The sequence below is a fragment of the Hevea brasiliensis genome, unplaced genomic scaffold, assembly GCF_030052815.1.
Source record: "Hevea brasiliensis isolate MT/VB/25A 57/8 unplaced genomic scaffold, ASM3005281v1 Scaf437, whole genome shotgun sequence".
Taxonomy (NCBI): domain Eukaryota; kingdom Viridiplantae; phylum Streptophyta; class Magnoliopsida; order Malpighiales; family Euphorbiaceae; genus Hevea; species Hevea brasiliensis.
Window position 1 is genome coordinate 14911 of NW_026614959.1, and position 24978 is coordinate 39888.

The following is a 24978-nucleotide window of genomic DNA, read 5'->3' on the forward strand; positions in this document are numbered from 1 at the left end:
ACCCAAATGAATGATTGTTCAGAATTTCTACACCAGAGTTACTCCAGCCATAAGAAACACAATTGATTCACAAGCAGGAGGAGATTTCATGAGAATGACAAGTGAAGAATGCTATGATCTATTAAAGAAGATTGCTCATAATACCCATTTATGGGGAAATCCTAGAGCACTTAAGCCAAAGAAGGCTGGGATTTATGAACTTGACTCAGTTAGCTACATGAATGCAAGATTTGATCAGTTGACTCAGCTTCTTAGTGATTTTTGCACAAAGCCAACAACCTCAACTCCTACAACTATGCAACAAGTTGCCTACACAGATGGAACCCAAAGCTATGGAGTTGATTACTTTTCTTATGGTGATGATTATTTGTAAGAACAAGCTGCCTATGCAGGAGGTTATCAACAGAAACCTATGGGAAATTCTTACTCCAATGTGAACAACTCAACATGGAGACCACAAGCAACTTTCGCTCAACAAAGTCAAAGCTCAAATTACGCTCATAACCAGCAGTACATGCAGCAGAATAGGCCTCAATTTCAGCCCACAAGGCAGCCACAACCTGGATATCAAGCAAGAGCACAACAATCCCTTCCACCTCATGAACCGAAGCCAACCTTGGAAAGCATGATGGAGAAAATTTTTTGCTGAACAAAGCAAGATGAATAGCAAATTGGAGAAAGAAATGTAACACGTGAGACAAACCATGGATCAATTACAAGCCCACAATCGTATGTTGAAAACTCAATTAGCTCAATAAGTAAGCTCATTAGGAAGTAAATCCTATGGCAAACTACCTAGCCAACCACAAAATCCTCATGAACAATGTAAGGTTGTGACCTTGAAAAGTGATAAGAAAGTTGGTCAAGAGAGTGAAAACAAGAGAGAAGAAAAAGAGAGCAAAAAAGACGAAAATTCAGTTGAGAGCAAGAAAAATAAAAAAGAAGAAGAAAGCAAATGTGAGCAAGATGAGGGAGAGAAACCATACATCCCACCTGAGCCTTACAAGCCCACCCTTCCCTACCCTCAAAGATTCATCAAACATAAACTAGACAAACAATTTGGCAAATTTCTTAAAGTTCTAAAGAAGTTGTATATCAATGTGCCATTCACTGAAGCATTATCCCAAATGCCAAGTTATGCCAAGTTTTTTAAGGAGATTCTTACCAACAAGAGAAGGCTAGAAGATTATGATACCATCAACTTAGGAGAGCAATGTAGTGTTATAATTCAGAAGAAGTTATCTCCCAAACTCAAAGATCCGGGTGTGTTTTCCATTCCTTGTCATATAGGTGATAATTGTGTGGCAAATGGCTTATGTGACCTTGGAGCTAGTGCCAGCCTAATGTCACTTTCAATATATGAGAAGTTGAATATGGGAGAGTTGAAGCCCACAAACATTTATCTTTCATTGGCTGACCGTTCAATTAAGAATCCAGAAGGCATTCTAGAAAATGTGCTTATCAAGGTTGGAAATTTCTATATTCCGGTGGACTTTGTCATTTTAGATATGAAAAAAGACACAAAAATTTCTATCTTATTGGGAAGACCTTTTTTGGCAACAGCTGGTGCATTAATTTATGTAAAGGGTGAGAAATTGACACTTAGAGTGAGAGATGATCAAATGATATTCAACATCAATCCAGCCATGAAAAGGAAACATGAAGAAGTTGAGTCTTGTTTGGGGTAGACATTATTAATGAGATTGTTCAAGAGCTTTTCAGAAAAATCTATCCACAAGACCCTCTTGAAAATTGCTTAGTCCATGGTGGGAGCATTGATGATGACAATCACAACATAGTTGCTTTTGCACTATACTTGGAGAGCTATCCACCACATCCTGAAGCCACAATTTTTCAGCTTGAAGAAGTGCAAATTTTGGAGATTAAACCACCATCATTAAAGGTAGAGGATGCCCCAAAGGTAGATCTTAAACCTCTTCCTTCCAATCTCAGGTATGCTTTTCTTGGACCCAATGGAACATATCCTGTTATAATTAATGCATCTTTGACTGATATTGAGATTAACAAATTGTTGAGAGTTTTGAGAGAATATAGGAGAGTTTTGGGTTATACAATTGATGATATAAAGGGAATTAGTCCAACAGTCTGTATGCATAGGATTTTCCTAGAGCCAAATAGTAGACCTTCTATTGAACACCAAAGAAGATTGAATCCTACAATAAAGGATGTTCTGAAAAAGGAAATCCTGAAATTACTAGCTGCTAGAATTATTTACCCCATTTTTTACAGTGAGTGGGTTAGTTCTGTGCATGTTGTACCAAAAAAAGGTGGGGTGACAGTTGTTAAAAATGAGAATAATGAATTGATACCCACTAGAACTGTTACAGGCTGGAGAATGTGCATAGACTATAGGAAGTTGAACAATGCTATAAGAAAAGACCATTTTCCCCTTCCTTTTATGGATCAAATGTTAGAGAGATTAGCCAAGCATTCTTACTTTTGTTACCTAGATGGATATGAGCTAGAAGGACCAGCATCAGTATGCTGTCCTATACCATGTGATTGCTGCTGCTCTGTACTCTCATGTCCCCCATTTACCAACACATAAGCATCACCCCTCTTTACACAAATTTTCATTTGAGTCATAATAATTCTATCTAGAAAAGACTGGCCAACTATAGACACCATAGCATACTGGTTAGGGTTAAAACCAAATGATTTGGCAATTACAGTCACCATCCCTCCAATAACTATACTGCCAGCTGAATGCTTAAAGACTATATGTTCCATATGTGAGCAAAGAAAATAAGCACCATTTATTTTTTTCTTCTCTTTCATGCACCATAAAAAGAATAAATCATTCTTTCCTATAACCCCATTACTGTGCCCTCTACCTAATATAGTGTAAGACATGAATCTTTGCAAGTATCTCAAAGCAGGGTCTTGAATAGCTGAGGCCTTAGCAGAACTAGGGTTGTAGTATTTCCCATATGGTGCAATGGACTTCCAAAATGTAGGGGGGTCATAAATAGTCCTTTACCACTCTATCACTTTTGCTCCATCATTACAAAAACCAAATAAGGCATTCACTTGAACAGTGTCAAGTTCTCTGTCCTAACCCAAACACCTAAAGGAAATGGTATCCCTATGGTTACTTTGCATAGGCTGGAAGTCCAATTGCAATGAGCTTAAAAACTCAATTGTCAATTCCCTAGAAGCAGGTTCTTGAATCCTAGCAAAATCACTCCAACCTATATTTTCCAAATATTCACTAACAGATTCATAAAGCCCTATCTCCTTGAAATTGTGTTCATCAATGTACTTGGTAGCTAAAATTTTCTTTTTAGCAAGGGCCTCATAATTTTTCCTCATTTCAAAGTCCCTAAAAGTCCATGGGTAAGATGAGTTTACCTGATTTCCAGATTGAGGGATAACCACAACAGTTTGAAACACTATTAGTGAATGATGCAGGGGCGATTGGACCCTAATTGGAGCAGAAAAAACCTGTGGTGAGATAGGATTTTGGGTAGCAGAGCGGGTTCTGGCATTAACGGGTCCTGGGGAAATAACTCTAGGCTGTTTCGCTGAAGCAGAGGAGTGGAGAACTAGTTTCTTTCTTTTTCGTGTCTCATATACAGCTGAAGGGGCAGATTTGGTGTGTTTTTGGGAGGGAGGTGTGGTGTCTTGGGTAGCATTATCGGGATTAGGGGCGGAATGAGAGGATTAGCGAGGTGGAGAACTAGGGTTCGTATTAGGAATTTAGGGATTTGGGGACAAAATGGGTGTTTCGGGTTGAGCATTGGGTGGTGTAGGGTTTGGTGTTGGGGTTAAAGAATTACTATTAACAGCCATTTTTATGGCTCGCAGCTTGGGTATGTGGGTTGAAAGCTATTTGGTGCGCACCATGGAAGGAACAGTAAAAGCTTAGGTCGTGCGGCTGATGAGATGAAATATGATAAAATGGCTAGGGTAAAGGTTTAAGTGGTGATATACCCAGTGTCTAACATGAGGCATGTTAAGAATAGTGAGGGTGACATGCCTTATGTGATTTGGTGTAAGATGAATAACATGAGGCATGTTGGAATAAAAGGGAAAAATGACATGCCCCGTGTTATTGTACATAAAGTGCTATATGAGGCATGTCAGACCCCTTGAAAGTCTCGGTAGGTTTTACATTTTTAGCAATTTAAAGTGCTAAGAACATGTTTTGGTGGTGACACTACCCCCAGCATACATCATGTTGAACCTAGTGTTAAATGACTTGATAAAAAACCCAGAAATGTGATCCTAAACACACTAAAACCAAACCCAAAACACAATTTGCACATAAATTTTACTCAAAATTCAATTGAAACCCAATTAATCGTCAAGAACAATTAAAATCTATCAATCCACCAAATACAAACTAAAACATTATTCAAGTAATATTCACATTAACAATCACACCACAAGGAATAACACCCAAATTCAACCCTAAACTCATCATTAAAAATTCATGAACAAGGAATAAAATTCTGCTGTAGACACTGTTCACATGATTAAATTTCTGCAGAATTGTATTATGAAATTTCACAAAATATACAATGGCAAATATGTCGATCTCAGTGCACTATATCAAAATTAATTACCCAAAAAGTAAAATCAAAAGCATGTTGCTATTGATTACCATGAAAGTTCCTATATTTCTCACCAATTTCCTCAAAATGCTGCAACTAAAATAGCCTTTCACTCCACCATGTTGCTGCAATCAGACATAAAGCTTAAATTAGTTCAAATTTGACTTTGTTAAAAACAATATGCATCATGGAAGACAAATATAAGGTTCAACAAATTCCCAGGCATTAATTCTTTCAATTCAGCATACACATTTGCTTGAAAATCTCCACCAACCTACAGAAAGAAATTTTAATGTCAAATTTGAGTTCAATGGGATATAAGATGAAACAAAATAAAAGAAAAAATAAGTATAAGGAAAAATTTTAGGGTGCCTCCCAAAGAGCGTTAATTTTAGGTCATTGGCTTAACCCTCTTTAATTCAGTGAATTAGTGGATCATCAAGGAAACAACTTGTTCCCTTCTTAATGGGCTGGCCTGTGATATAAATCTTGAGCCTTTGACCATTAACTTTAAAAAGACCAGAATTTTCACTCCAAATATCCACAGCCTCCATGTGGATAAACTTTGACAACCTTAAAAGGACCAGACCATCTTAGTTTCAACTTTCCAGGAAAGAGTCTAAGTCTAGAATTATACAATAAAACCAGATCATCCTCTTTAAACTCCTTTCTTTTAATATACTTATCATGCCAAAATCTAGTCATTTCCTTAAAAATCCTAGCATTCTCATATGCATCCAACCTTATCTCTTGAAGTTCATTTAATTGAAGTAACCTTTTCTCTCCAGCATTGTTTAAGTCAAATTCAAAGTTCGGATTGCCCAATATGCTTTATGCTCCAACTCAACTGGCAAATGACATGATTTCCCATAGACTAGCTTAAAAGGTGTAGTTCAATAGGTGTCTTATAAGCTATCCTGTACGCCCATAATGCATCATTTAGCCTCAATGGCCAATCCTTCCTTGAATGATTAACAATTTTTTTTAGAATTCTCTTCAATTCCCTATTAGATACTTCAACTTGCCCACTAGTCTGAAGATGATCAGGTGTAGCTACCTTATGAGTAATCCCATATTTCTTCAAAAGATTTTCAAATTGTTTATTGCAGAAATGAGATCCACCATCACTGATTATAGCTCTTGGAGATCCAAATCTAGTGAAAATAAACTTTTTCAAAAATTTTACTATTATCCTTGCATCATTTGTAGGGGAAGCAATGGCCTCAACCCATTTAGACACATAATCTACACCTACCAAAATGTACTTATTCCCAAAAGATGATGGGAATGCTCTCATGAAATCTATGCCCCAAACATCAAACAACTCAATCTCCAAAATTCCTTGTTGTGGCATTTCATTTTTCCTTGAAATATTCCCCACTCTTTGACATCTATCACATCTTAAAATAAATTCTCTCACAATTTTAAACATGTGTGGCCAATAGAATCCAGCTTAAAGTATTTTACCCACTGCTTTATCCACACTAAAATGACCTCCATAGTCAGAAGAATGACAGTGCTCTAAAATGTTTCCTATTTCCTCTTCAGGCACGCATCTTCTAACTAGGCTATCATTACATCTCTTGAATAATAATGGGTCCTCTCATGTATAAAATTTCACATCATGCAAAATTTTCTTTTTTTGTTGATAGCTCAAATCTGGTGGAGGAACTCCACATGACAGGTAATTGACAAAATTTGCAAACCATGGCAATGCAGCAACAACAACTAGCAATTACTCATTCGAGAAAAGCTCACCGATTGGCAATTCCTCTTCATTTCCATCCTTACTCTCATACTTAATCCTTGATAGATGGTCCACCACAACTTTTTCAACTCCCTTTTTATCTTTAATTTATAAGTCAAACTCCTGTAGCAATAGAACCCATCTTATCAGTCTTGGCTTTGCTTCTTTTTTATTCATCAAATATCTTATGGCGGCATAGTCTGTATAGACATTCACTTTTGATCCAAACAGGTATGATTTGAACTTTTCCACAATAAATACCACAGCTAAAAATTCTTTCTCAGTGGTGGCATAATTTACTTGAGCATCATCTAGAGTTTTGCTGGCATAATAGATTGCATAAGACCTCTTTTTTTTTTTTTTTTTGACCAAGTACAGCTCCCACAGCAAAGTCACTAGCACCACACATAATCTCAAATGGCAATGACCAATCCGGAGATTGCATAATAAGGGCTGTTGTTAGAGCTTCCTTCAACCTATTAAAAGAATCAAAACAAGCGTGGTCAAAATTAAAAGGAACATCATGATTTAACAAATTTATAAGAGGTTTAGCAATTTTTGAAAAACCCTTTATAAATCGCCAGTAGAACCCAGCATGCCCAAGAAAACTTCTAATTCCTTTCACTGAAGTTGGTGGAGGCATCTTCTCAATCGCTTCTACTTTGGCCTTGTCCACTTCAATTCCTCTATGTGATACCAAATGTCTAAGAACAATGCCTTCTTACACCATAAAATGAAATTTCTCCCAATTTAGCACCCAATCTGTTTCTTCACATCTTTTAAGCACTTTAGAGAGGTTAGATAGACAATTATCAAAAGAAAAACCATATACAGAAAAATCATCCATGAAAACTTCCATAATTTCCTCAATAAAATCAGAGAAAATGGCCATCATACACCGCTGAAAAGTAGCTGGTGCATTACATAAGCCAAAAGGCATCTTTCTATATGCAAATGTGCCATATGGACATGTGAATGTAGTTTTCTCTTGATCACTAGGATGTATTGGGATTTGGAAAAAACCAGAATACCCATCCAAATAATAAAAATATGAATGTTTTGCTAACCTCTCTAACATTTGATCAATAAAAGGCAAGGGAAAATGGTATCTCTTAGTGGCACTATTAAGCTTCCTGTAATCTATACACATCCTCCACCCTGTGACAATTCTAATAGGTATCAACTCATTATTTTCATTTTTCACAACGGTCACAGCTCCTTTCTTAGGAACTACATGAACTGGGCTAACCCAACTACTATCAGAAATAGGATAAATGATCCTAGCTTCAAGCAGTTTTAAGACTTCTTTCTTCGCCACCTCTTTCATATTAGGATTTAACCTTCTTTGATGTTCTATGGTAGCTTTAAAATTATCCTCTAAAAGAATCCTATGCATGCATACGGTAGGGTTTGTACACTTTATGTCATCAATGGTGTACCCAATGACTTTTCTATGTGCTCTTAACTCTCTCAGCAATTTTTCAACTTGTACATCACTAAAATTTGCATTAATGATGATAGGATAAGTTGAATTAGGTCCAAGAAAAGCATACCTTAATATAGGTGGAAGTGGTTTGAGGTCTACCTGTGGTGCGTCCTTCTCATCTAGCAAAGATGGGTGTGCAACTTCATATTTCAATTCTTCAACTTGCAAAACTTGATCTCTTACAACTTCTTGAGTAGCTTCCAAAGTTTGAGCAAAAGCTGCAACTTCAGGATATTCATCCTTTGTTGTTCTCCTATGTACCAAACAATTCTCCAAAGGGTCCTCAGGATATCTTTTCTTAAATTCTGCTTCCAGAATCTCATCAATAACATCCACCCTTAAACACGGATCAACTCCATGACGTTTCTTCAAAGTCTGATTCAAATTAAATTCCACATCCTCTTCTCCAACTTTTAATGTCAATCTACCTTTCTTTACATCAATTATAGCCCTTGCTGTGGCTAAAAATGGCCTTCCTAAGATGATAGGTATGTGATATCCTCTTCCATTTCAAGAACCACAAAATCCAAAGGAATGAAAAATTTTCCAACTTTTAAGGGCACATTCTTCAAAATTCCCACTGGATATTTGATGGATCTATCAGCTAGTTGCAAAGAAATGGTGGTAGGCTTCAAATCTCCTACCATTAGCTTTTCACAAATGGAGAGTGGCATCAAACTTACACTAGCTCCAAGATCACACAATGCCTTTTTAATACTAATATCCCCAATGTGACAAGGAATAAAGAAACTTCCTGGATCCTTCAAATTTGGTGGAAGTTTATTCTGTAAGAGAGCACTACACTCCTCTGTTAATGCTACAATTTCATAATCTTCTAATTGAAGGAGCGAAAGCATGAGAAACACAAGTTTACACCATTGAATTTAAAAATTTTCACTTAGAGTCACATGCATCATGCAAGATTTATTTTTATCTATTTGATTTCAATGATAAACAACATATTAAAACTCTTTTAATATGTTTTTTGGATCTATATTTGCCATTTAAGATTTTAGAATTAATCAGATTAATTTTAGAACCCTAGATTAAATCAAGAACCCTAGATTAAATCAAGAACAAATACACAAACCTCTTGCTGCACTGCAGTGTATTTGTGCCTTTCAGATGCATCTTCAGGACACCAGATGTTGTCCCTCTAGCTTGTCCACACCAAGAACACCTATGGCAACCCTTGAACAGCTTTTAAAGCTTTTTCTATGAATTAGAAAATACAGTTCTACCTTTTAAGAGATTAAAGATGTAACCAGAACACTAGAAATAATTTCTAGTATTTTTAATTCAAGAGATTGTTTGCTAATCTCTTGAAATAGATGAGAGAAGAAGATGAACAGAGAATGGGAGCTTCAAGGTGGCGGCACAAAGGAGAATAGCTACTGGTTGTGTTATTTTCTTTTTATAACAACACTTATATAGCTAGGTCAACATATTAAACCCTTGCCACATTTCACCCACTGATTGGTTCTAGGCTTAATTAACCCAATCACATTGTGCCAAGTGTCAAACCTATATTTAATCTTAATTTTAATTATCTTACATGATTAAAAGACATTTGGCAAGCTTATGTGTAATGCCATGTGTCATCATCTCATGGTGCCACATGTTACCCTGTGAAATGACCAAAATGCCCCTGTGTCTTAATTTTCAGTTCTCAACGCAAAATAATTATTTCTCTTCTTCTAATCAATTTATATCAAATATAAATTAATTAATTAATCTCTATTAATTAATTTCTCATTAATTAAATTCATATTTAAACACTTTAAATATAAATTTAACTTATATTATACATCCAATAATCTAGATTTGGTTTCAAGTCATGCTAGGGACTTTGCAATCTAATTGCAAACCAAACATATTTAATTAATCAATTAAACTCTTTAATTAATTAATTAAATCATATTTAATTAGGTGATAACTTGTGTATGTGTGTGACTTACAAAGCTCATCACTAATTGGCAATGAGATATGATATCAACTCTTAATATCATTAGAACTCTTTCTTACCATAAATGATTTCTCTAAACCATTTTATGAACGTCATAGACCATGGTTAACACCTAGCATAGCATGCTATGGCCACCCATTCAGTAATAAGGTTTACCTTAAATGAACCTATAATCATATGTTACCATGCACTAGAATCTTTCTGTTACAAAATCCCAATTCAAGCTGGAGTCATGGTTTATGTCAAACTCCATTTGCTATGAATATTATGTTCTCTTTTAATTCTAGTTCTTGATTAAAAGATTTTTCTCATCAGAAAATCTTTTCTGAATAAATCTATCTGTCCTGGCCAAAAACTTGAAACATCAAAAACAATTAAATAAACATAGGATTTTATCCCTATTTACTTAGAGGAACAGATTTCATCTTGATCAACACCTACCTCCATATATAACTAGTAGGAGCCAACACATGCCCATATACCCATAAACAGTACAAGTATGAAAGCAATATCAAACTCAAACCACCTATATACAAGATAACTGTGCTATCTCAGGTCTAAAGATTATATGCACTGATATGATTTATGACAACGCATTGACAAGAGTAAACTCCATGTGCTTGTCATAAACATCACTTGTTCGACCTACTTATCCTGTATAAGTGCCTAACATGTTTGTTATATGGCATGAGACTCACCATTCCATCTTATTTATATCTCATATAAATAACTTGGGAACAAACATGAATACAATCTTTCTGGATAAGTCATGTCCTTATTGTGAAGTATCCTCGATTGTGAAGTATCCTCGATTGTGAACCTATTTATGATACTTTGTGCTAGAAATACTATCACTCATAATCTTAACAACTTAAGAATAGAATTTCTAACAAAATATCAATGGACCTTTTCTATTACACATAAATATATTATGTAAACGGAAAAGTGAAAATGCCTTTTTATTAATAAAAGATGTACAAGATACATACTAAATGATATGCTCTAGGGCATACTACTAACACTAATCTCCTCTTGTTTGACAAAATTTCTTTCAGGAATTTAGCATATGAGGGCATTTGATAAATGGCACCTGTAAATGGAATGTTGATATATAATTTCTTCAAAACTTCTAAAAATTTCCCAAACTACTTATCTAGCTTTGCTTTCTGAAACCTCTGAGGATATGACAATGGTGGCTTGTATGGTGGTGGAGGCACATACTTTTCCTCTTCTTCTTTTTCAATTTCCTTCTTCTTGTTTGCTTCCTCATTAACTTCATCATGATATGGAATAGATTCATTTTTGTCTTCATCTTCTTTCTTCTTTTCCTCTTCTACCTCATATTTCTCTTCTTCTCCCACAATTTTCCCACTCCGTAGGATCATTGCCTTGCAATGTTCTCTAGGATTCTCTTGTTGACTTGGAAGTTTCCCTTGTGCTTTGCTAGAAGAGCTTGCTTGTTGAGCTATTTGGTTTTCCAACATCCTCTTATGAGTGGCAAGCTGGTCTATCCTTGAAGTTAATTGTTGAATCATTTCTCCTTGTTTTTGTTGAGCAGTTAAGAAATTTTCCATCATAGACTTCAAAATTGAATCTTTGTTTAAAGACTAAACTAGTGGTTGTGGAATAGGTGCATTTTGATTGCTTTGTGGTGGAAATCCAGATGGTACTCTGTTTTGCTGAAAATTTTGCTGCTGCTGCTGCTGGAAATTAGGAGGTTGTTGATAATTCTGTTGCTGCCCTTGTCGACCTCCCCAAGAAAAGTTAGGGTGGTTCCTCCATGCTGGATTATATATAGCAGAAAAAGGATTACCAACTAGTTTCTAATTGTAATTCCCAATAAAATCAACTTGCTTATTTCCAATCTCTTGCCCATAGGAAGGAAAATCATTGATACAATGCATATTTCCCACACCAACATCTTCTGTATGACTAGATCCTCCAATTGATGAGTCAACCTTCATGCTTAACTTATCCATTTTTCCCATCAAAGCATCAAATTTGGCATTGAACATACTCATGGCATCTAATTCATATACAACAACTGCTGGCTTCTTCATTCCATTTCTTTCACAGCTCCATTGATAGTTGTTGTAAGCGATTTTATCCAATGCTAAATAAGCTTCATCTTCTGACTTCTCCATAAGATCACCTCCTGAAGATGCATCAATTATACTTCTAATTGCTAGAGAAACACCATTGTAGAAATGTCGAACTAGCATCCATTTAGGGATTCCATGATGTGGACATCTCCTTTGAAGATCCTTATATCTCTCCCAAGCTTCATAGAGACTCTCATCATCCTTTGAAAGAAGTTAATTTATTTCTCAATTTTGCAATCTTGCTAGGAGGAAAGTATTGAGCCAAGAAAGCTTGTGATAATTCATCCCAAGTAGTTATTGAACCCAAAGGTAATGAATATAACCACTCCCTAGCACGATCCTTCAAAGAAAAAGGAAATAATCTCAATCGGATGGCATCATCTGACATTCCATTTATCTTCAGCATGTCACTAATCTCAAGAAAATGTGCAAGGTGCACATGTGGACTCTCAGTAGGACCTCCCCCAAACTGTGATTGTTGAACCATTTGACAAAGTGAGGGCTTCAACTCAAAGTTGTTTGCTTCCATTCTAGGCCTTGTAATACTCGATCTAAAATCTCCAAAACTAGGAAAAGCATGATCCTTAATTAATCTGTTGTTGTTGTTTGCCATAGCTTCTATCACTTGTTGCTCTTGCTGTCTTTGAATTCTTAGTTCAGCTTTTCTTCTTTTAGACTCTGCTCTTAAAGCTTTAGCTGTCTTTTCAATCTCAGGATCAAAAATTAAATCAATTTCTGCACTTTTTGTTCTTCTCATATAAAAGATATGTACCTGAAAAATCAAAATAAGAAAATCTCAAAGTATAATGATAAAAAAAAGAAATTAAAATAAAAAATAAAATGCCCAAATTAACCAAACAATCAATCATCTAATATCAAACAAAACAAATCCCCGACAATGGCGCCAAAAACTTGATTGCGTACTCCGCAAGTATACGGGTCGTTCAAGTAGTAAAGAAAAAATATCGTCCCACAGATATTTGTTGTTTAAGTACCAAACTATGAAAGTTATGATTATTTGGGCTATCGATAATTTGTGCCAAAAATAGAGTAAGAGATGTAGCAAATTAAATTGGGAGAAATAAGGAAATTATAATGAATTAAGTATTTAGAGTAAAAATGGCAAAAAAAAAAAGTATTTTTGTCACCTTTTTTCAATCACTGAATTCTAGAACGTTGTGCCCACATCTCTTCTTCCCCACGCATTAATTCCCTTAGCCCTTTTTTTTATGTATATATTTCCTTCTACTCCTTTATCTTTTCAACAGATTCGAACCCCTCTTGTAACCATTTTAACCCTTATTTGCAATCAACCATTTCCCCAGATACACTTCAAAACTCGGCTTTCTCCCATTCCTTCAATGCAATACTACACATTCTAATTCTACCCTCTACATCACACCCACTCAAACCAATACCCTAAGTTTTCCATACTTCTTTAATGACCGAATAACATAACCCATCCCAAATCCACATATGTCCAAATCAGAATGGCTTAGGCTTTAGCCTATTATCACTTCTTTTATGGTACCATTTGATTTGAATTACACAATGATCCAAACCTTGTCTTAACAAATGAACAACCTCAAAATCTGGAAATAAGCTCACCTAATCTACATTAGCAATAAAACAAATAATTCTCTCTTGAATATTTTCAGTCCCCATCACCATTACTCCATGTATATTTCAATCCTTGAAACCCAAATCATCAAACTTATACAAATCCAAAGCTTTGTGACAATCATCCAACCTCTATTAATCATCCAACCTCTATTGATCATGCAACACTCCTCCACTCTTCTCATCTAAAAATAAAATTTCATTGAAATCCCCTCCGCATAACTAAGGCAATGAACAATGATTTTTTAACAAATCATGAGCTCCCAAGTTTAGACTTTTAAAGCTTCCTTTGCCCCTCCATATATACCAATGAAACACTAGGATGAGTTTACAATAACATCAATATGATGGAGAGAAAAAGACAACAATTGGACTTACACCTCTAACTTCCACAGCAAACACAAGCCACCTTTCCTACCTCTACTCTATCACAACCAACTTCAATATTCTTCTTGAAATCTAATTTTTCACGAACCTTCATCATTTTTGTTGGTTCCAATTTTATCTCCGTTAAGAATAGCATTTTGGGATCTTCACGCTTTATTATCTTTTTAAGAAAACAAGTTGTAGGTGGGTTTCCAAGCCCTCTACAATTCCAATGTATGGCACTCATGGCTACCTACGGGACTCAAAGTAGTCTCCACCGATAACATATCATAGTCTTGAAATATAAATAAATGAATAATTTTTAGATAAATATATAAATAAAATTAATTTAGAAAATATAAAATAATTATAAAATTATGAAAATTCACTGAACACAAATACATTTACTTGTTAAAATTCATTCATATTTATATATTCATTCATTATTAAATTTATTTTATATAAAATAACTAATTTATCATATAATATATCGGGATACGACAATTCCACCTTAGAGATAGTGTTCATTTAAGGAAGGTGGATAATGACTATAGAAAGAGATGATTCTCATTGATTTCAATTAATCTGTACATGGGTATATATATACAATTGATTCCTATAATTGTGTTCTACTAATTAGGAAGAAATCCTAAATAGGAATACAGAATACAAAATATACAGAGAAATAATATAGTGATTGACTTTCCATAACATAGTGATTGACTTTCCATAACACTCCCCTTTAAGTTGGAGCATAAATGTTAATCATGCCCAACTTGTTACAAATGTAGTCAATCCTAGCTCCATTCAGAGCTTTTGTGAAAATATCTCCTAACTGCTCTCCAGTTTTGATGTGTCCTGTTGAGATGATCTATTGTTGAATCTTTTCACGAATAAAGTGACAATCAATCTCAATATGTTTGGTCCGCTCATGAAACACCGGATTAGAAGCAATATGAAGAGCAGCTTGACTATCACACCACAATTTCGCAGGCAGGGGGGTCTTAAAACTTGTCTCATCTAGTAATTGAAGTATCCACATTACCTCACATACTGATTGTGCCATGGCTCTGTATTCGGATTCAGCACTAGATCGAGAAACTACACTCTGCTTCTTGCTTCTCCAAAACACCAAATTTCCTCCAATAAAAACGCAATATCTAGTAGATGACCTCCTGTTAACCTTAGATCCAGCCCAGTCAGCATCTGAAAAACATTCAACATTCAAATGCCCATGATTACCATATAGCAAACCTCTTCCTGGAGCACCCTTCAGATAACATAAGATATGTTCCAAGGCTTCCCAATGAGCAATAGTTGGGGAAGACATAAACTGACTTACCACACTAACGGCATAAGCAATGTCAGAACGAGTGACTGTAAGGTAGTTTAATTTTCCTACCAATCTCCTGTATCTCTGGATCTTCAAACAATTCGGTATCCCCTACTTGATAGTAAAGTTGGAGTCATTGGTGCGCTACAAGGCTTAGCACCTAATTTTCCTGTCTCTGTCAATAGATCGAGGACATATTTTCTTTGAGACAAGAAAATACCCTTCTTACTTCTCATAACTTCGATACCCAAGAAATACTTTAACAATCCCAAGTCTTTGGTCCAAACCGAGTTTGGAGGAAGGTTTTAAGAGATGAAATACTGCGAGTCACTCCCGGTGATGACAATGTCATCCACATAGACTACCAAGAGAATTAGACCTCAGTTGCCTATAAAATCTTGAGTGATCACACTTACTCTTTTGCATACCAAATTCCTGTGCTGCTTCACTGAATCTCCCAAACCATGCCCTAGGACTTTGTTTCAAGCCATAAAGAGACTTCCGAAGCCTACAAACTTTACCCAACTCCCCCTGAGCAACAAACCCAGGTGGTTGCTCCATATACACCTCCTCCTGAAGATCACCATGAAGGAAAGCATTCTTGATATCCAATTGATGCAGGGGCCAATCATATGTAGCTGCTAAAGAGATAAACAAGCGAATAGAAGTAAGTTTAGCTACAGGAGAAAAAGTATCAGAGTAATCAACCCCATATGTCTGAGCATATCCTTTTGCTACAAGGCGTGCTTTTAACCTAGCCACAGAACCATCAGGATTTACCTTTACTGTAAATACCCATTTGCAACCAATAGCTTTCTTACCAGTGGGCAAAGGCAATAGTTCCCATGTACCATTAGCATCTAAAGCCTCCATTTCCTCTTTCATAGCATTACACCAGTCAGGATGAGACAGTGCCTCATCAACAGTATTAGGGATAGGAACAGAGTCTAAAGAAGTAACAAAACACCTAGAATAAGAAGACAATTGATTATAAGAAACAAAAGAAGAGAGAGGGTAAGTACATGAACATTTACCTTTACGAAGAGCAATGGGTAAGTCTAGATCAGAATCATGATCAGTATGAGGTACAGGATCTCCCAACGAAGTAGCTGGTGGAGGATCTGAGTCAAGAATCTCCAATCTCCTGGAATAAACATGAACAACAGGAGGTCGAGTAGGTCTAGAGACAGAAGGAACAGGCTGTGGGAGAGGACTGGACATTGGTTGGATAGTATATATTAAGAGATCATCCTCCTCCCCCTGACTCTCATACACAGATGATGGAGGAAAAAATGGAGTGGACTTAAAAAATGTGACATCTGCAGAAACAAGATAACGATTAAGAGTAGGAGAGAAACAACGGTACCCTTTTTGGAGCCGGGAGTACCCAAGGAAGAAACATTTGAGAGATTTTGGATCCAATTTAGTAACCTGTGGACGAACATCTCGCACAAAACAGGTACAACCAAAAATACGGGGTTCAATAGGGAACAAAGATTTTGTAGGAAACAAAGTAGTATAAGGAATATCCCCATTAAGGATAGAAGACGGCATACGATTGATCAAAAAACATGCCGTAGAAACTGCGTCCACCCAAAAGTGTTTAGGTACTTTCATTTGAAAAAGAAGAGCACGAGTTACCTCAAGAAGGTGATGATTTTTTCTTTCAGCCACGCCATTTTGGGATGGGATATCCACACAGGAAGACTGATGAAGAATGCCATTTTGTGTCATATAAGGCTGAAATTGTGCTGAAAAGTATTCTTTGGCATTGTCACTTCTTAATATGCGCACAGAAATATTAAATTGAGTTTTGATTTCATTACAAAAGGCACAAAAGATAGAAAATAACTCAGATCGATTCTTCATTAAATATAACCAGGTAGCACGAGAGTAATCATCAACAAAAGTAACAAAATAATGAAATCCAATTTTAGATGTAACAGAACAAGGACCCCAAACATCAGAATGAACTAACTCAAAAGGGAATGAAGCCTGTTTATTGACTCTAGACACAGAAGGCAAACGATGATGTTCTGCAAACTGACACGACTCACATTCTAGTACTGATAAAGACTGAAATTGAGGACACAGCTTCTTCATGGTAGACAAAGAAGGATGACCCAATCTACAATGAGCTTCAAGAGGTGTTAAGGTACTGGAGCAAACAAGCGACTGCGGTACATGATTTTCCAAAATGTAGAGACCACCTGACTCGTGTCCTCTACCAATAATCTGCTTCGTCGTAAGATCCTGAAACAAACACTGGTAAGGAAAAAAGGTAACAGAACAATTTAAGGTACGAGTAAGTTTACTAACAGAAAGTAGATTAAAAAAGAATTTTGATAGACACAAAACAGAAGATAAAGAAATTGACGAAGTCGGGTTCGCAGTTCCAGAACCCATGACACAAGAAGTAGAACCATCAGCTAAAGTAACAGTAGAGGAAGTGAGATTAGACTGAAAAGCAGATAGAAGACTAGAATTACCTGTCATGTGATCTGTCACACCAGAATCAATAACCCATTTGGATGAAGAAGACACAAGGCATGTAGTGGATTTACGACTCGTGATCGCGATGTGAGGGAACTAGTAGGCTTTAGAGATGCCTGATACTGGGAAAATTGTGCAAAATCCTCTGCAGCTACCAAAATAGTTTTCTCAGAGGAAGATACTGTAGAATTCTTTGCTGCCATATTTGCCATCTGTGATTGCTGATTTTTTCTCTGAAGTTGTGAACAATTATAATTTATATGGCCAGGCTCATGGCAATAATAACAAATGACTCCTCTTGAGTCCTGATTAGAACTAGCCTCTCCATTACGCTGATTACTTCTGTTGCCTGTAATTCCTCCTCTACTTCCTCTTCTATTACCCTGTTGTCCATTTGGATTACGGCTAATAAGAGCACTACTGGCAGGCTGTGAAGATTGAGTACTCTCTGTACGAAGGACCCGTGTGAACGTTTCATGCAAAGAGGAAATCTCAGAACTGGAGAGAATCTGAGATTTAGCAGTCTCATACTCTGAAGGAAGGCCTGCAAGAAAACTCATAACAGCCAGTTGCTCCCGTTGGGCCTGCTGAACTTTCACATCAGGACTAAAAGGCAACAATACATTAAGTTCCTCATATACCCGTTTAAAATCCATAAAATAAGCCGTGAGAGACTTATCCTCTTTCTCAGCACGGTAGAATGCCTTACAAACATCATAAATACGGGAGATATTCCCTTTACCAGAATACAGAAAATCTAAGTAATCCATCAATTCCTTAACAAATTGACAGTGATTAATTAAACTAATTACCTCACTATGAATCGAGTTTCGAAGCTGCAAAAACAACCGAGCATCATCCCTTAGCCAAGTTTGTCGTGTATCATCAGTGGGTGGATCTTTAGTAAGGTGATCATCCTTATCAATGCTACACAAATAGACCCTAACAGTCTTACTCCACTCCAGGTAATTCGAACCATTAAGTTTGTGTTCCGTGATCTTAGTCATCACCGGAATCACATCAGAAATAACATTCTTATTGTCTGCCATTTGTTGAGACAAAGAAAACTAACCGAAACGCTAATCCAAAGTGCTTATAGCAGCAAAATAACCCAAAATCACAAATCAAGCAAATACCGAAATAGGATCTAAGAGCCAAACCTCAGAAGACCTTTAATGGTATACTGGATCAGGCAACAACACACAGTGGTGGAATGAGGGGTTAAGGCAACGCCGACGATGTTGATCGGGGTTGAAACGGCCAGTCGGCGGCCAAAGTCTCTCCTGAGCTGGGTAGTGAGAACAAATAGTCACCCTAGATTGATGACCTGCTCTGATACCATGTAGAAAGAGATGATTCTCATTGATTTCAATTAATCTGTACATAGGTATATATATACAATTGATTCCTATAATTGTGTTCTACTAATTAGGAAGAAATCCTAAATAGGAATACAGAATACAAAATATACAGAGAAAAAATATAGTGATTGACTTTTCATAACATAGTGATTGACTTTCTATAACAATGACCTAACGACACGTATGCTGATCCAACCCAAGCAACAACACTCATTGGGTCAAGCTCGTCGGCTAGTCAAAATCGAATAACAGCCGCAGTTTATGTGAGCTTAGCCAAAAATCTTATTTTATTCAGATGAATTGCATTTGCACTCACTGAATTATTGTTTACACTAAATATTAATTTTTGAATATCAAAATTAAATTTAAAATAAAGTTTTTTTAATTAATTTTTTTTTATAGAGAAGAGAATTTTAGGAATTATATTTTCTTCTCCTTTCCTTTTACACACACAGGTGGCTATTACGATAGGTGAAATCAAATCACAATTCCTAACATAATTTGGTACAATGCCATTCGCTAAAAATAGGATTATTTAAATAATAATATTTATTTATATCTATTTTATATATATTTATATTAAAATTAAAAAAAAATGACGGTCATTTTATTTTAGCATTCTATTTTGTTTAATTTTTAACATTTTTCAATTTTTCTTTTTTTTATTTTTCTTATTTTAATTGAATTAAGATTTTTTAATTTAAAATTAATATATTTATATACGATTAATTTTCACAATTAAAAATATAATTATCTTAATTATTACATTCATTATATATGACTTTTATTTTATTGTTTGTAATATCTAAAGATTTATCTAATTGTATGGTATCAATCTTTTTTTTTTTCCATTTCGATTGGACCGTTTTGGAAATATAACCATATTAATGAAAGTTCAATGTATTTTACTATTTTTCATTTTATGATTTCTAATATTTAAATTTAATTATTATGAATATCACTTTAAGAAAAATATTTATTATAAAGTTACCTTTTTATTAACATAGTAAATTAAAAAATACATATAAACATTACTTTTTTTTAATTATAATAAATTTTAATTTGATTTTGTTCCATATAACACAAAAGATACAATTGCTTTTAATAATTTATAATACTTGATTTTATTTAAAAATTTTTATGGTAAAATTTATTTTTTATTTATTAAGTAGTTTTTACTAATAAATATATTTTATACTAGTATCATTATTATAATAAATTCGATTATATATATTATATTTAAATTAAAAATATTGTAATTTAACTATTTCTATATCTTTTTATATCTACATATTAAAATAAATTAAAGAGAAAGTGATTCTTTATTTGTTTAGTATTTCTATTTATTTTTTTCTTAGAAAATTTTGAATTTTTCTTTATTTTATATATTTTGATTGAATTAATAAATATATTTTTAAATATAAAAATTAATATTTTATATAATTATTAATTATGACATTGAAAATATAACTATATTAATTATATTCATCGTATATCTCTCCATTTTTCTACATTTTATAAATATTTTATTTGACGTTGTTTCATATTTTAATTTTCATTTAAAATTTATTATTATTATTATTATTATTATTATTATTAATTTTTTTAGAAAATTTTGAGTTTTTTTATATTGTCATATATATTGATTGGACAATTAATGTATTTTTTAAATTTAAAAATTAATAACTTTATATAATTATTAATTATGACACCAAAAATATAACAATATTAATTATATTCATTGTATATCTCTCCATTTTTTTTATATTTTCATTAATATTTATTTTGTAGTTTTTAATATTTTAATTTTAATTTTAAAGTTTTATTTTGTTTTATGTTTTACTAAATGATACCACGCACCAACAAATTCAAGTCAAATAGTCAAAATTCTATACAAATATCTAACTTGGCAGCCAGAAAAGATCAAATGCTAATCAAAAGACCAAGTGAGTGGAATAAAGCACAATCGAACTGAAACAAGATCAAACAGAAGTACTTTTGCTCTCTCTACAAGGTGAGAGGAAGATACACTGAGCAATCACACTAGTAATGAAAGCAAGAACGGATTTTACAGAGACAATCTCGACATATCAGTCAAGATAATATCCATGAACGAAGCAACAGTTATTTTCCTAATAAGCTTATAAATACCAACTAAGTAATGAGAAAGAAGGTACGCATATTCTCATTTTCAAAATTTCATAACAATTCTTGTTCACATTCTACATCTAGTTCTCTGACTTGAGCGTCGAAGTGGCTTGATAGAAGACCACCCATCTTTCTTTTTTCTTTTTTATTGCAGGTCTATGTTGTCACACCCTACCCCTCTGTAAGGCATAACATGATCCTGTAGTATACCTAATGAATTACCAACTTCGTCTACTGATAACCCATTAAATACACTACAAGGGATTTTAAAACTTTTCTTACTTCTTTTTGCAGTGGTGAGCACTATTTATAGGTGTTAAAATTTTTTTTGAACTTAAGTGAAAGAGATAACACATATGAATTATTAGGAATTTCTGTAAAAATTTTGGCGGAGCGCCCTCTGTATTTTGAATAAAACAGTTCTTCAGAAAACCTGTAAAAGCACTTCAATATAATTCTCAATCTCAAACTCCAACATAATTCAACACAACATGTTTTTCAACTCAAATCCACAATAGTTTTTCAAAGATTGAGATAAAAGAAATACAGCACAAATTTTACAAGTCATAATAACTCATAATTTATTTTACAACTTCAATGTACAAGTTTAATTTACAACTGCTCAAAACCAAGAACAATATATACATACAGTGAACATACATTACAGTACAAAATGCAAAATGTGGTACACTCAATATACCTGATGATCTCTTGCTGAATGCACTAGCAGCCTAGTTTGCTGCCCTGTCAATTTGTCTACCTACGACAGCAATGAAAAGCTATCGCTGAGACAATGTCTCAGTGGTGCACAACATTAACCAAATACAACTTTAAATCACAATTCATAAATCATATAAATGATGGATACGTAAAACCATAGTTAAATTCGAGACAATGAATGTCATAAGGAATTTAACACAATATCACAATAAATCTCAGTGATCAAAACATAGTTAAATTCAAAAGACAGTGAATGTCAATAAGAGTTTAAACTCCATTTCACTAATTATCAAAGCTCATAATAATACAATTTAGTCGAATAATTTAAGAACACAGTGTTGCCAATTCATTCACAACTTAAGCCATGATACAAAATTTCCGATCAATGCCGCGTTGTACACCACGACAAAGCAATCACAACCCCACTAATCAAAATCAATGAGGAAGGGAGCTAGCTATATAATGAGTACTCATCCGATCACCTCAACTGGTAAACCAGAGAGGGAGAAAAATAAACGATCACGACTCCATAAATAGAGAAGAAAAATAAACGATCACAACCCCATAAATGGAGAAGGAATGATATGATACTGTCATGCTAAGTGTGAACACAAAATCAATTCCAAACATTTTATTCAAATGATTCGTGAGAATCCAATAAATTTCCAAAGTCATAATTTCATTCACAAAATGGCAACACAATTCATAAGTAACTTCAATTTTCACAAATCACACTAAATAAATTTTTCCACAGTTTCAAACCATTTACAATGCTTTTCAAGCTATAAGTATCCATTCAAACACATTTCCATAATTGAAAACAATAATATACAAATAGTCATAATTTATTTCAATTGAAAAATTCAAAAGAAATAACTGTTGTGCACAAACCTCTGATAACTGTCTCCTGGCCTTGACTCAATGTTTCCTTCCCTTTCCCTGAGTCTTTGCTAACTAAGAAACACAATTTGAAGTGTTTCAGTACTTAATTAAACTATCTCTAACGATAATGCTTGATAATTAATTCACTGAATTCTATTATTTGCTTAGTCAACCTAATATGTCAACCCTCGATGCATTCTAGGTAAATTAGGTTTTAATGTTACTAACATGTCACTTTGGATAGCCTTTTAGGGTTGGTACATGTTACCAAACTCATTTCCATGTATCTTGCATTTTCTTGCAATTTGCTGGATTCTGGGATACTAGTTTGACCTAGCCAGATGACCTAGTTCCCTCGGTTTTCGGGTTTCGGTCAAAACTACAAACTTGTAGATCTATGTCTTATTGCACGCGGGGCAAAATTTCAGGTTATTCTGAGTTATGTAGACCAAGTTATGGTCATTTTACTATTGCTGGTCAAAGTGCATCAAAATTGGTCACTTTTGGTCATTTTAGGTCAATTTTGGTTCGGCCAGTTTTTGGACCCGAACTTGTACAAGCTGTTTGACTTGCTTATGGTCATTTCTGGGCTTTAGTGTCTTCATAAGACTTGTAGATATGGGTCTTAACTATTCATGGTCAAAATTTCAGGTCAATTGGACTTGTTTTGAGTGAGTTATGGTCAAAATACTAATTGCTGCCCAAATGGTAAATTTTCAGGCCTTATTTGCACTTAATCCGGATTTGGTCATTTTTCAAGCTACCTTGCAAGCAGAATTTTGGTATGCTTCCTTCATGAGAGTTGGCACATTTTGTGCCTAGTTTCACCTCCAATTGGTCTCATACCAATTGGAGCCACACACTTAAAGTTCTAGGCCTAAAACACAAACTGCCTTATTGCATTTCTTTCATACACATCAAGGATCACTCCTATCACTTACCAAACTCAACATTCAAGCCAATTCTGGTTATACCATAACCTAAACATAGTTCACAACATATTATAGGTCATTTTGGCAGCTTACAATTACATTCAACATACACCATAAAGTGCAGAATTTTTCAACTCAATTTACAACAATTCAATCACCTAACCATTACATACAATTTCCACTACCAATTCACATACATTATCACTACTTAATTCATATATATAAGCTGCCATGTTTTGTACCATAATTCAACAACTATTCATGAACTTAAACATTGCCAATCTTCACCATGAGGCTGCCAAAGAAATACACACACATCAAACTTCCATTTCCACTTTTTAAACTTACCATTCAACTTTATACATGGAAATCAACTTCAATACTTTTAAGCACCTAAATCAATACCCCAAATCACTAAATATATGAAGAAATAATTCATTCTCCATGGACATGAGGGCTGCCGAAAATTGAACACTTCACTAACTCAACAAATCTTCCATTTTCTTTCATAAATCAACTCATCTCAACTCTAACACAAAGTTTAACAAAGAAATGAAAGAAGATTGAACATGTACCTCAAGTGGAGCTTGCCAAAACTCCTTCAAATCTCTCCTTTTTGCTCCCAAAATGCTGCCCAAGAGGTTTACTCTAACTTTAGTGAAGGCAACTTGATCATTGGATGGCTTAATCTTGAGTGGATGGAGCTCCTCACATGGGACGGCAATGGAGATTTTTAGGGAGAATGGAATTCGGCAAAGTTGAATTTGAGAGGAAGAAGAAGACATTAGTGGAGTAATCTGCGCACTTAGTGAATTTTTAATTCCCATAGTGCTCCACTCATGCTAGGATAATCATTTAATAGGTTTTAAGTGATAATTACTCCATTTACCCTCCATTTTTGCTATTTACATTAGGTACCACTAAATTAATTTTTCATGACATTTTTCAAGTGTAATATTATTTATTTTTAATGGACATTTAGGTAAAAAGACAACTCGGGGTGTCAAATGACCATAATGCCCCTGTTCGAGTTGCATTCCCGATTTTTCGGTAATACCGGGTTTTGTCCGTTTTTCGATTTCTCACTTTTCTTTGTACTAATTAATTAATTTTTCTTTGATATTTCTAATGGCATTTATACTTCAATTGATGTCTCTATAAGTCTTAAAAATATTTTTCAGGGTTCCCCGCGGTCCAGGGCTAGTCAACGGTCCACGCCGTGATTTCCCGGTGCGGTCACCCATC

At 34.6% G+C, this 24978-nt stretch overlaps 1 non-coding gene across 1 annotated transcript; it reads left to right on the forward strand.

Annotated features, from left to right (window-relative positions):
- The first annotated feature begins 12008 nt into the window (after nucleotides 1-12008).
- On the forward strand, nucleotides 12009-12110 carry LOC131177385 (small nucleolar RNA R71). The gene has a single exon (XR_009146902.1). It is a non-coding gene; the product is annotated as a small nucleolar RNA R71 (small nucleolar RNA).
- The last annotated feature ends 12868 nt before the right edge of the window (nucleotides 12111-24978 follow it).